This window comes from Phyllostomus hastatus, unplaced genomic scaffold, assembly GCF_019186645.2.
Source record: "Phyllostomus hastatus isolate PE091 unplaced genomic scaffold, TTU_PhHast_1.1 phas_contig_37, whole genome shotgun sequence".
Lineage (NCBI taxonomy): Eukaryota > Metazoa > Chordata > Mammalia > Chiroptera > Phyllostomidae > Phyllostomus > Phyllostomus hastatus.
Window position 1 is genome coordinate 1,441,394 of NW_025333867.1, and position 12,528 is coordinate 1,453,921.

Here is a 12,528-nt window from a genome sequence, read left to right on the forward strand (position 1 = left end):
AACAATCATTGAGAACCTCCAGATGTCTATCCAAGCAGAAGTCTTATCACTATGGATATACAGAAGAAGCCATGCTAAAACTGGTAGGAGAGGCAAAGACACAGACTGGATTGAACCCACATCCACAGTGTGGTGGCTAAAATTTGGAAGAAGTCTCAGCTGCAGAGATTTCCCCAGAGGAGGGAGGAGTCCCAGTCCCACACTGGGCTACCCTGCCCAGGGATCCAGTGCTGGGGAAAAAAGTCTCCATAATTTCTGGCAGCAATAACTAGAGGACATTGTAACTGAGTGAAATGGAAAGCTGCCAGAGTCTGCAGCATCCCTTCTGAAGGGCCCATGCATGGACTTGCTCACTGACAGACTGGACTCACCAGCTCTAAAATCCAGCACTGAGGCAGCACCTTGAAAGGCACCAGGGACATATGGGTAGATACTGTGCTGTCTGGACTCAGGATTAATGCTGGCAGGGGCAGCTTTCTCCCATTCAAAAGTGTTGGCAGAAGCTATTGTTGCTTTGTTGAGCTCCCTCAACCTAGTCTATATTTGCCCCATATCTGAGTCTCCATCAAGCTAGTTAACGCTGTTTGTCCCACTCTGGTGACTCCATGAGATCCTGCCCCACCCAGACTGGGAGTTATAGCACCTCTACCTAATTCATGGAAAGAAATACAGGGAGGCAGCCAAAATTAGGAATCAATGAAGCATGTCCCAAGTGAAAGAACAAAATAAAACTCAAAGAAAAAAGCTAAACAAAATGGAAACACGCAACCTAGCAGATGCAGAGTTCAGTACACTAGTTATAAGAGTGATCAATGATCTCAGTAAGAACTTCAACAAAGAGATGAAAAACATAAAAAAGTAACCTGTCAGAAACAAAGAATAAAATAGCTGCAGTGAAGAATACAAGAGAGGGCACTGGCTAGTGTGGCTCAGTGGTTGAGTGCCAGCCTGAGAATCAAAGGGTTGCTGTTTTGATTCCCAATCACAGAGCATGCCTGGGTTGTGGGCCAGGTCCCCAGTAGGGGGCGTGCAAGAGGCAACCACACACTGATGTTTCTCTCCTCTCTTTTTCCCTCCCTTCCCCTCTCTAAACAATAAATAAATAAAATCTTTGAAAACAAAGACTACATGAGAGGGAATCAACAGTAGATTAAATAAAGCAGAAGGTTGAATTAGCAATCTGGAAACTAAGTTAATAGAGAACACCCAATCGGAGCATCAAAAAAAAAAATTTAGAAGTAAGACAGTTTAAGGGACTTTTGGGACAACATAAAGTGTTCAAACATTCACACAATAGGGGTACCAGAAGGAGAAGAGAGAGAGCAAGGAATTGAAAAACTATTTGAAGAAATAATGACTGAAACCTTTCCTAACCTGGCAAAAGAAATAGATGTACAAGCCCAGGAAGTACAGAGAGTCCCAAGCAAGATGAACCCAAAGAGGCCCACACCAAGGCCCATCATAATTAAAATGCCAAAGGTTGAAGACAAGGAGACAATCTTAAAAGTATCAGGAGAGAATATATGCACCCCTATGTTCATTGTAGCATTATTTACAACAGCCAAGCTATGGAAGCAACCTAAGTGCCCTTCAATAGATGAGTGGATAAAAAAGCTGAGGTGCCTATGTACAATAGAATACGACTTGGTCATAAAGAATGGAAACTTACCATTTACAACAGCTTGGATGAACCTAGAAATTATTATGCTAAGTGAAATAAGTCAGAGAAAAACAAATACCATATGATTTCATTTATATTTGGAATATAAAGAACAATATAAATGAACAAACAAAACAGAAACAGAGTCATGGGTACAGAGAACAGACTAATGGTAGCCAGAGGGGCAAGGAGGTTGGAGAACTGGGTTAAAAAGGTGAAGATACTAAGAAGTATAGATTGGTAGTTGTAAAGAACTCATGGGTATGTAAAGTACAGCATAGGAAATATAGTCAATGTTACTGTAAAAACTGTATGGTGCCAGGTGGGTGGTGAAAATATCATGGGGACCACTTTGTAAAGTATATGATTGTCTGATCACTATGCTGTACACCTGAAACTATGCTGAAACTAATACAAAATAATGTGGACTATAAACTGTAATTGAAAAAATTATTGAAAAAAGAGGACATTTGAAAAGGCTTATGAAAAACATTAACAAACCACTGTTAATGTTTCAGTGAAACAAAACCCCAAACAAACAAAAAAAACACAACAGAAAACCAAAACAAACACCAATTTAAATGTATGTGAACATAAAAATAATATTTGCTTTGAAACTGTTTAGGAATAAGTTCTATATGTGTATATTCCAACCACATAGACAGCAACAATGTATGTTGGAAGTACAATATGGCAGAAACTGCTATTCATCTTGTTCATAAACTTTGCTAGCTATCTGATTTTTAAGAAACTTAAATCAAAATTTATCTAAAATATGGTTGTTTTTTCAAAGTGCTTTTTGGGAAGCTATCTACTTATTTCAACAATTTGTCTAAAGTATTTTTGTTTTGTTTTTAAATATATTTTATTGATTATGCTATTACAGTTGTCCCATTTACCCCCCTTTATTCCTCTCTGCCCTGCACACCCTCCCATCTGCATCCCCCCCTTCTTAGTTCATGTCCATGGGCTGTACATATACATTCGTTGGCTTCTCTATTTCTTATACTATTCTTAACCTCCTCCTGTCTTTTTTATATCTACCATTTATGCTACTTATTCCCTGTAACTTTTCCCCCAACCTTCCTCCCCCTCCTTGCTGATAACCCTCTATGTGATCACCATTCTGTGATTCTGTTCCTTTTCTAGTTGTTTGCTTAATTTATTTTTGTTTTTGTTCTTTTAGGTTTGGTTGTTGATAGCTGTGAGTTTGTTGTCATTTTACTGTTCATAGTTTTGATCTTCTTTTTCTTAGATAAGTCCCTTTAACATTTCATATAATAAGGGCTTGGTGATGATGAACTCCTTTAACTTGACCTTATCTGGGAAGCACTTCATCTGCGCTTCCATTCTAAATGAAAGCTTTGCTGGAGAGAGCAATCTTGGACATAGGTTCTTGCCTTTCCTGAATTTGAATACTTCTTTACAGCTCCTTCTTGCATGTAAGGTTTCTTTTGAGAAATCAGCTGATAGCCTTATGGGAACTCCTTCGTAGGTAACTGTCTCCTTTTCTTTTGCTGCTTTTAAGATTCTTTCCTTATCTTTCATCTTGGATAATGTAATTATGATGTGCTTTGGTGTGTTCCTCCTTGGGTCCAACTTCTTTGGGACTCTGTGAGTTTCCTGGACTTCCTGGAAGTCTATTTCCCTTGCCAGACTGGGTACATTTTCATTCATTATGTTTTCAAATAAGTTTTCAATTTCTTTCTTTTCCTCTTTTCCTTCTGACACTCCTATGATTCAGATGGTGGAATGTTGAAAGTTGTCCTGGTGGTTCCTAAGCCTCTTCATTTTTTAAAAAATATTTTATTTATTTGTTTTTAGAGACAGGGGAAGGGAAGGAAAAAGAGAGGGAGAGAAATATCAATGTGTGGTTGCCTCTTGTGTGCCCCCCACTGGGGACCCAGTGCACAGCCTGGGCATGTGCTCTGACTGGGAATCGATCCAGCAACCTTTTGGTTCAAAGGCTGGTGCTCAATCCACTGAGCTACACCAGCCAGGGTTCCCCTCATTTTTTTTGAATTTTTGTTTTTTCATTCTGTCCTGGTTGACTGTTTTTCTTCCTTCCTTCAGTTTCCTTCCCATCTCTGTAGGTTCCCTGTACATTTTCCTTTATTTCACTTTTCATAGCCTTCACTCTTTTCTCTATTTTGTGACCATACTCAACCATTTCTGTGAGCATCCTGGTTACCAGTGTTTTGAACTCTGTATCTGATAGGTTAGCTATCTCTTCATCGCTTAGTTGTGTTTTTTTCTGGAGCTTTGATCTGTTCTTCCATTTGGGCCACATATTTTTGTCCTGGGGGTGCCTGTTATGTAGTGAAGGGCAGAGCCTTAGGTATTGGCCAGGACAGGGCAATCCATGTCGCTATGTTGTGGTGCTGTGTGTGGGGGAGGGGTCCAAGAAGGAACAATGCTGTTTGCCCCACTCTCAGCCAGCTTTCAGTCACTTCCTCCACTACCCACAAGCAAATCGGGCTCTTCTGATGCTGATTCCTGGGTGGGTGGGTTTGTGTATGTTCTAGGACCCTGTGGTTCTCTCCAGTGAACTCTCCTGTGAGGCTGGGAGTTTCTCCCACTACTGCAACCCCTACAAGTTTTTTTTCAGTCCGAGGTTTTGAGGCTTTATTTCCCTGCACTGGAACCCTGGGTTGTGCAGTCTGTCTCACTCCCCAATTTTTCCTCCCAGTTTATCTGCACGCAAATGTGGGACTGCTGGTCCACCAGCTGCCGCCTCACCCACTCCACCAGCTGCCACCTTGCTTGCCTTGGTCCTCCAGCCTCCGCTTTGCCACAAGTCTTTTCTGCCCTAGCTGCCCTTCTCCACCCCTGCTACCAGTCTGGATGAATATTTATTTAACTCCTTGGTTGTCAGAATTCCATACAGTTTGATTTTCTGGAAGGTCTGGTTGTTTTTTTGTTTTTAAATTTGTTGTCCTTTTTTTTGGGTTGTGCAAGGAGGCACAGTGTATCTACCTATGCCTCCATCTTGACTGGAAGTTATCTAAAGTTTTTTTGGAATCCTTTGAAAAAAAAGCAGCACTTAGCAAGACTCCATCTCTGACATTTATTACCCAAAGGCAGTTATCCTGCTGGAGTAAGAACTTGCATCCTCTTCTCTAAGACAACATGGAGCCCCTACCATTGTTCAAGCTGAGAATTTGAGGATGCTCTCTCCCTCCAGGCCCAAAGGCACTGGAAATGAAGGGCTTGCCCTTACAGGACCCAACCCCCAGGAACACAAGCTTCTCACCCAGGTTGACTAATGTGCCTGACTGAGATTCCCCACAAAACCATCCCCTATCAACAGAGAACAAAAGCTGAGATCATAGGCTTTACCATTCATAGGACCTGACACTTAAGAGCCATAGAACCTTAATAGCTAATTGACTGATGGTCCTTACCCTCATTTTCCTCAACTGTAACATGGAATAATAACAGCTCATTACAATAGTACATGGTCTCTTTGAATAAAAACCTAACTTGTATCTTTTTCTCCCAAAAATGTTTGGGAAATGGCATACTTCCAGAATGTGGAGGTAGTGGCCTTATAGCCATGGACCTCCAGTGCATTAAGAAGCACTCTGAGATTTAGTGTCAGTGAAGATGGCAAATAGGATAACCAGGAATCCATGTATCCCCATAGTCCACAAGTGCACTGGCAGAATCTGTCTCTAAAAATTTTGGAATTCTGAAGTCTATTGAAGCTTGCAACGTATGGGAAAAGGCTTGAGTAAGTGGTAAATTGTGGTGGAGTTTGGTCCATTTTAGCTCTCAGGATAGTAGCATTCCCCGATGCCCAGCTCTATGGCATGCAGATATGCACAAGTTCTGGGCACAGCTTGCACACAGCTTACAGGAGCCAAGATAGATACAAAAACAAAAACAAAAATAACCCTACTTCTCTAAATTACTGACTGCTGCTTCTAATCGCAAAGATGCAGACACAGAGATAGTCAGCATTGCTACATTCTTTACTGTCATTGTTATACCCTGCCTATTGCAGCTGAAGCAACTTCCAGGGGATTTTAAGAGCTGACACTTGTTTTTAAATCCTGTTTTTCCCCCTTCGTATTTTCCTCCCCCCGCCCCTTTTTGGAGGCAAACATTTAAGCACTAGAACATTTAAAAGCAACCCCATATACAAAGGAATCTAGAGAGTCATAGTACTTACTCAGGAAAAGGTGCAGAATCCGAAAACACCTGAGAAGGCCTTAAGTTTACTTTTCAGGTTGATCTCCAGCACAGAGATACCCTACACTAAAAATTTGAAAACAAAAGCCAGTATGTGGAAAAAATATGAGTTCCAGAGTTGACATATATGAGACTGAAATGTCCAGTTTTTGGCAACAACAAAAATCACAAGGCACATAAAGAAACAGGGAAGTAGGGCACACTCCAAGGAAAAAAATAAGTCAATAGGCAGGATCTCTGGGAAAGATCTGATACTACACTTACTAAACAAAAAATTTATAGCAACTGTCTTGAAGATGCTCGAAAACCTAAAACAAGTTGTAGATAAAGTCAAGAAAATGATGTATGAACAAAATAGAAGTAGTAATAAAGAGATAGAAAATAAAAAGGAACCAAAAAATTCTAGAGCTGAAAATTATAGTAACTGAAATGAAAAATTCATGAATGGGATTTAAAATTAGATTTGAGAAGGCAAAAGAAAGAATCAGTGAACCTAAAGGTTGGAAAAATGAAACTCTTGAGTCTGAGGGACAGAAAGAAAAAAGATTGAGGAAAAGTGAAAAGAGCCTAAGGGACCTAATGGGACAGAGTCAAGTGGAATAACATGCATTGTGGGGGTCCCAGAAGGAGGAGAGAGAGATGGAGAAGATAGATAATTTGAATAAATAATGTTTTTAAAAATATTTTATTTATTTATTCTTAGAGAGAAGGGAAGGGATCTTTATTCTAAAGAGAGGCAGAGAAACATTGAAGTGAGAGAGAAATATCAATCAGTTGCTCTTTGTATGTGCCCTGACTGGGGATTGAACCTGCAACTCAGGCATGTACTCCGACTGGGAATCAAACTGGTGACCCTTCACTTTGTGGGATGATACCCAAGCAACTGAGCCACATTTGAAAACTCCCCAAATTTAATTAAAAAAATCATGACAATAAACTTCCAAGAAGCTCAATAGAATCCATGCTAGAAAAACTCAGAGACCCATGCCAAGATACATTAGATTCAAGCTATCAAGAGCCAAACACAAAGAGAGAATGTGGAAAACAGCAAGAAGGAAGTGACTCATCACATACAAGGGATCACCAACAAGATGACTAGTAGACTTTATTAGAATCTTTGGAGGCCAGAAGGGAGTTGGTTGATATATTCAGGGCACTGATGGAAAAAGAGCTGTCAAAGAAGAATTCTATGCCCAACAAAACTGTCATTCAAAAATGAGGGATAAATTAAGACATTCTCAGATAAAAAAAAGTTGATAAGAGATTTTTCTACTATTAGACCTGTTCTGCAAGAAATGCTAGAGGTTGAAATGTAAGGACACTAGACAGCAGTGCAGGAAATAAAGATATCTGGAAAAAGTAAATATAAATATATGGACAATTATAAAATAGTATTACTGAAACTTTAGTTCATAAGTCCATTTTTTGTTTTCTACATGATTTAAGAGACTAATGTATAAATACAGTTATTAGTCTATGCTTTTGGTCATATATACATAAAAATGAAATTTTGTGATACTATAACTGATGGGAGGTGGTAAGGAGGCTTTACAGGAGGAAGATTTTGTATACTGTTAGAATTAAGCTGGAACATGTTAAAGTAACAGTGTCCTAACTCTAGGATGCTCAGTTTTGCAGGATGAAGAATATTCTGGAGGTGGATGGTGGTGATGGCTGCACAGCAATGTGAATGTGCTTCCTGCCATGGGACTATACATTTGCATATTCAAGTGGTAAATTTTATGTTATATACATTTTACCACAATTTTTAAAAATTGTTTTAAAAACTGTTTTAAAATGAAAAAGACAAGTATCTTATGTTTTCCCAGGAGACTCTTTTCACATTTCCTCTCTCTGTCCTCACTCTTATCTACTTTACTTCTAGGGAGGAAAGTATGGAAGCATACACACATGATTCTATATGCTCCCACTAGCTGTTTCCTCGTAGTAAAAAGCAATGCTTTTTTATTCCTTTCTCTCTTGTGGTCATTTCTTTTTGTTTGTTTTTATAAAGATTTTATTTATTCTTAGAGAGAAGGGGGAGGGAGGGAGAGCCTCCTTCCTTCTCTTCTGAGATGAGACTTAGAAGTAATTTACCTGATTTTCATAATTCTACTTCTTTTTTTTAAAGATTTTATTTATTTAATTTAGAGAGAGGAGAAAGGAGGGAGAAAGAGAGGAGGAAACATCAGTGTGCAAGAGATACATGATCGGTTGCCTCTTGTGCGCCCCCATCTGCGTACCTGGCCTGCAACCCAGGCATGAGTCCTGATGGGGAATCTAATTGGTGACCTTTCACTTTGTGGGATGACGCCCAGCCTACTGAGCCAGTCAGGGCTCACTCTCAGTAGCTCTGAAGAGTAGCATACTGCCAGCTGCTGCCTCTTGATCTTAAGGAGCTATGCAAACTGAAATTCATTTTATGATTATATATTGTATAAAGACAGGCAAGATATTTCTATATACTTTGGTGCTTACATATAGCCATGGAGGATGGGAGTGAGGGAGTTTTTAAGTGGTATTAAATAGGAAATGTCATGATGACCCTGTTTCTGATAGAATGAGTGTCCATTTTTAGCTCCTTCCCCAAAGCAGGAAGTTCTTTTTCCTACCCAAGAGTGAGCTAGATAAATTCTTTCCTCTACCCCAGTTCACTAATAGTTCCAGAGGGCACAGAACTATGGGAATAAGAGAGGCTGACTATAGGGTCAAGACTCTGACTTCAGCCCCAGGGCCACTAATACAAAGGAGAGGGAAGAGGAGAGAGAGCTAGAGGAACAGAACGTGGGGAGGTGGGGTTGGGGGAGAGAGAGAGATAGCAAGGGAGGGAGGGAGGGAAGGAGTGAGAAGACAGGAAGGAGAGGACACTGGCCAGGGTATAAGTAGCAACAGACCTTTGGTAGGAATAGAAGCAGTAGGTTTCTGGAATACTATGGGTGAGGATTCTGTTCTTAAATTTGGAGCAGTCATCTACACAGAGAAGAGAGCTTACTACAAATAGTATTAAATGCTCTGACATAATAAAGCAGCATCCATTAAGAAATTTGACATTGAAACCAGAGTCCCTGGGAAAATATTTATAATATTTTAGTATTGTTTCCAGGTTAACTGTACAGATATTTACTGCATGTAGCTACTGTTCTATCTGAAAGGATTTCAGCAATTCTCAGTGAATCCCTTTGTTGTTTTCATGAAGTCCCAAGGGTAGGACCCTGTATTCAGTGGGTGCCTTCTGCCTAACTATTATGATAAAAAAATCCGGAACCAATGTGGGCAAAACAGATGAATGGCCCTGCTCTGTTCTCAGCGTGTGCCTTAGCCAGGGCCTGTATGTGCTGGTTATCCTGCCTCACATTCTAGTAGCAACACCTGTGCAATCCCTGATTTGCCACTAACAGAAAATCACTGAAATGGTACTTTACATACAGCACACATTCTGGCCCCCCCCCCCCCATTGCCCGCACACTACCACAAATCATGCAGTCAAGCTTCCCACATTTGGGGGAGTGGAAGGGTCAACACATCCAGAGTGCGGTGGATAAGCCTCGCCCTGGGAAAACCACCTCTGTGATCATGGTATCTCCCCTGCCAGGTAAGTATGATATGGCACACATGGTGTTGTAAAGTCTAGTGGACTTCCTGCCATCACCCAGGAACTAAAGCCATGATGGCTCTGTCCTCTCAAAAGGCACATTTCCTGACTAGAAGCCTAGTCTGAGTGTCTCTGCCAGGCTGGAGGGAGGAAGTGGGAAAGCAAGGACAGAAATTGGTACTCGTTGCATGAATGACTGGTCCTGGGCACTATGCTTCCACATATGTTTATAATTAGTTGTCTAAAAAGTTCTGAGGCATTGGTGGTACTGTGTCCACTTTCCAGATGGGGAAACTGAGGCTTAAAGTGTTTCAGTAATTTGCTCAAGATCCCAGAATAAAAAGAAGGTAAAGCCAAAATTCCAACTGAGTTCTGTCCTATGATGTTTTCACAGGAGGTTGTGCTAACATCAAACTGTAAGCCTTTACTCTCAGCCTCAAATCATGCAGGATATTTCTAATAACATTTCTGATAATAGCTTTATTCTGAGGCATGCCAAGGAGTTGTAGGAATAATACTTGGTAATGGGAAGAGAGAGAGAGATGGAAAGAAGAGCAGAAAAGAAGACAAGAACTGACATGCTTTCACCAGGATGAAGTCGGTGTGCCTAGGATTGTTTCAGATCTGTATGTGTTGTATTGTCAGGCCAAATACAACATGGCTCTCAAGATTTGGATCAAATGCTACTTGACCTCTGTGCTGTCTCCACTTCCTAACTCCCTCCCAAATCTCCTTGGCAGAATTAAAAGGGTTTCATGTGCCTAACTGCCATCTCAGGACTGAATGTATTTCACCTTGCCTCCCTCCACCCTACCTTACTCAGGCAGAAATCTATTAAGTGGGTAGAAAGAATCCTGAGCTAAGTAGGTCTCTGGCCACCATGCCAGAATCTACTCAGCGTTTCAGATTGTGGCTTCAGTTCAGGGGGCTGGAAGAGCAGAGCTAAAGGAGACCTACTAAAGGAAAACCTAGAACAGCAGAAACTTATGTGCATCCTGACAGGCGGACCCACTGGTATTAACTCCCAGACCAGTGGTTCTTAAAGTTTTGGGTCCAAGGACCTTATTGTTATCACAACTACTATTGTTGAAGACCACCTCCGCCCAAGAAGCTTTTGTTCACATGGGCTATATCTATTGATATTTACCATAATAGAAATTAAACAGAAAAATCTAAAATATTTATTTATTTATTCAGTTATTAGTTGATTTAAAACATTAGAAGTTAACATTTTTAAAAACTCTTCTTTTTATGGAAAAACCCAATATTTTCCAAATCAAAAGAAAATTGGTCAGAAAGGTAGCGATGATTTACATAATTTTCACATCTTTTTAATGGCTGGCTTAATGGAAGGCAATTGATTCTCTTATCTACTTCTACATGCCATCAGCTGTGATACATGCTAAAGAATATGAAGAAAATCCAACGTCACATCAAAATACATTTGAGAAAGGAAGGAGTGTTTTTTTTCAAGTTTTTACTTATTTTTTAGAGAGAGGGGAAGGGAGGAAGAAAGAGGAGAGAAACATTGATCAGTGTATGCACCCCAACAAGAGACTGAAGCCACTCCCCAGGCATGTACCCCAACTGGGAATTGAACCAGCAATCATTTGCTTTGCAGGACAGTGCTCCAACTAACTAAGCCACAGCAGTCAGGGGAGGAAGGAATGTTTTTAGCAGGCTGATGACTGTAGACATTCTTCTTTGATAGCACACTCAACTAGATATAGTTTCTTTCAGGTAGTTACAGTGCGGAATCTGACAGCTTGTCAACCAACTTCTCAGTCTCTGTCACATTACAGCGGGTTTATCTTGCACTTTGCATGGGTCTTTTACCCACCATGACTCTGTGGCATCATGCATTGGTTGTTTAGAAAATGAGTTCACTGATATATGCAGATCTTTCAAATGGTCCTACCTTTTGTTATCTATTATCAAAAATTACATTTGTTTCACTGCTGATCTCATAAGAAAAGTCTTCACACATTTTTAAATTACAATTTTTTCTTCAAAGCTCAGATTTAAAAATTAACAACACATTCTTCTCATTGTTTTCTTTGAAGTCAGAGACTCACTTCAATGATTTGCAGGAAAACACCTGCTAAGTGCCCAACTGTGAATGTTCATCCATCATGTGAATGTCTATCAGTCATTCTTTTAAAAATGATGTTTCATGGAAAAAGCAGCGAGTTTAACTCACAATTCAACGACAACCCAAGTGGTTTTCCTCAAGGCAGCAGCACACCTTGGCAGTACACGTGCTTTAGGCACACCTCCCGTTGGTAACACAGAATGTTAAAAGCCATTCACTCAAGGGCTGTGCAAATGTCCACAACATGGAAAGTCAAATAATGTCTTAATATTGTTATGAAAATAGTTTCGACGTCATGGACTCCAAACCCTTCCCTAGACTCAGAACATTGAGTACTGCTGCTGTATCCTTTAACAAAAGTGTGGTGCGTGCTTTAACCTGAAGGGGGAGCTCAAGGCTTTCCGGATCTCTTTCCCTCTGTCCCCTCCCTTCTTCACCCACCATCCCCACCTAGGAACCAAAGAGGCCACTAGAAAAGACCCAAGGGACTCTAACTTTAGAGCTTAAAGTTCACCCATTCTGGATGATGCCTTCATTTGTCTTCATTCAGTTATTGTATGACTCATGCATCTACATTAGGTTCCAAATACAGTCCATCTCCTTTATTGTTCCAATTACCCAAGATCCAGTGTCTCCTTAGGGGTTCCACCCACATGAGGGGTCCAAATGGGGTCTTCTGTTCCGGAGAGAGGAGAGGCCTGGCGCTCTCCTGAGACCACTGGGGCCACTGCTCTTTGTCACATGTGATCACTATTAAAAACGGGCCCTGCACAGTGTGACAGAGGCTGTTCCCTGGATGCTGCCAGACCTCCGTCCAGACCCACGCCCTCAACACACTGTCCAAGCCCACTGTCGCCGTCGGAACTGGGTGCTCTGAGGACACAGCCCTTCATTTACACGCCCGTCGATCTCCAAACCACAGGCTGGGTGCCAGAGAGAGTTGGCCTGGAGGAGCTCCCCGAACTGCCGCACACAGGTCCTGCGCCTCGC

At 41.0% G+C, this 12,528-nt stretch overlaps 1 pseudogene; it reads right to left on the reverse strand.

Annotated features, from left to right (window-relative positions):
• Positions 1 to 9,307: 9,307 nt before the first annotated feature.
• LOC123820815 lies at positions 9,308 to 9,454 on the reverse strand (annotated as a pseudogene).
• Positions 9,455 to 12,528: the final 3,074 nt, after the last annotated feature.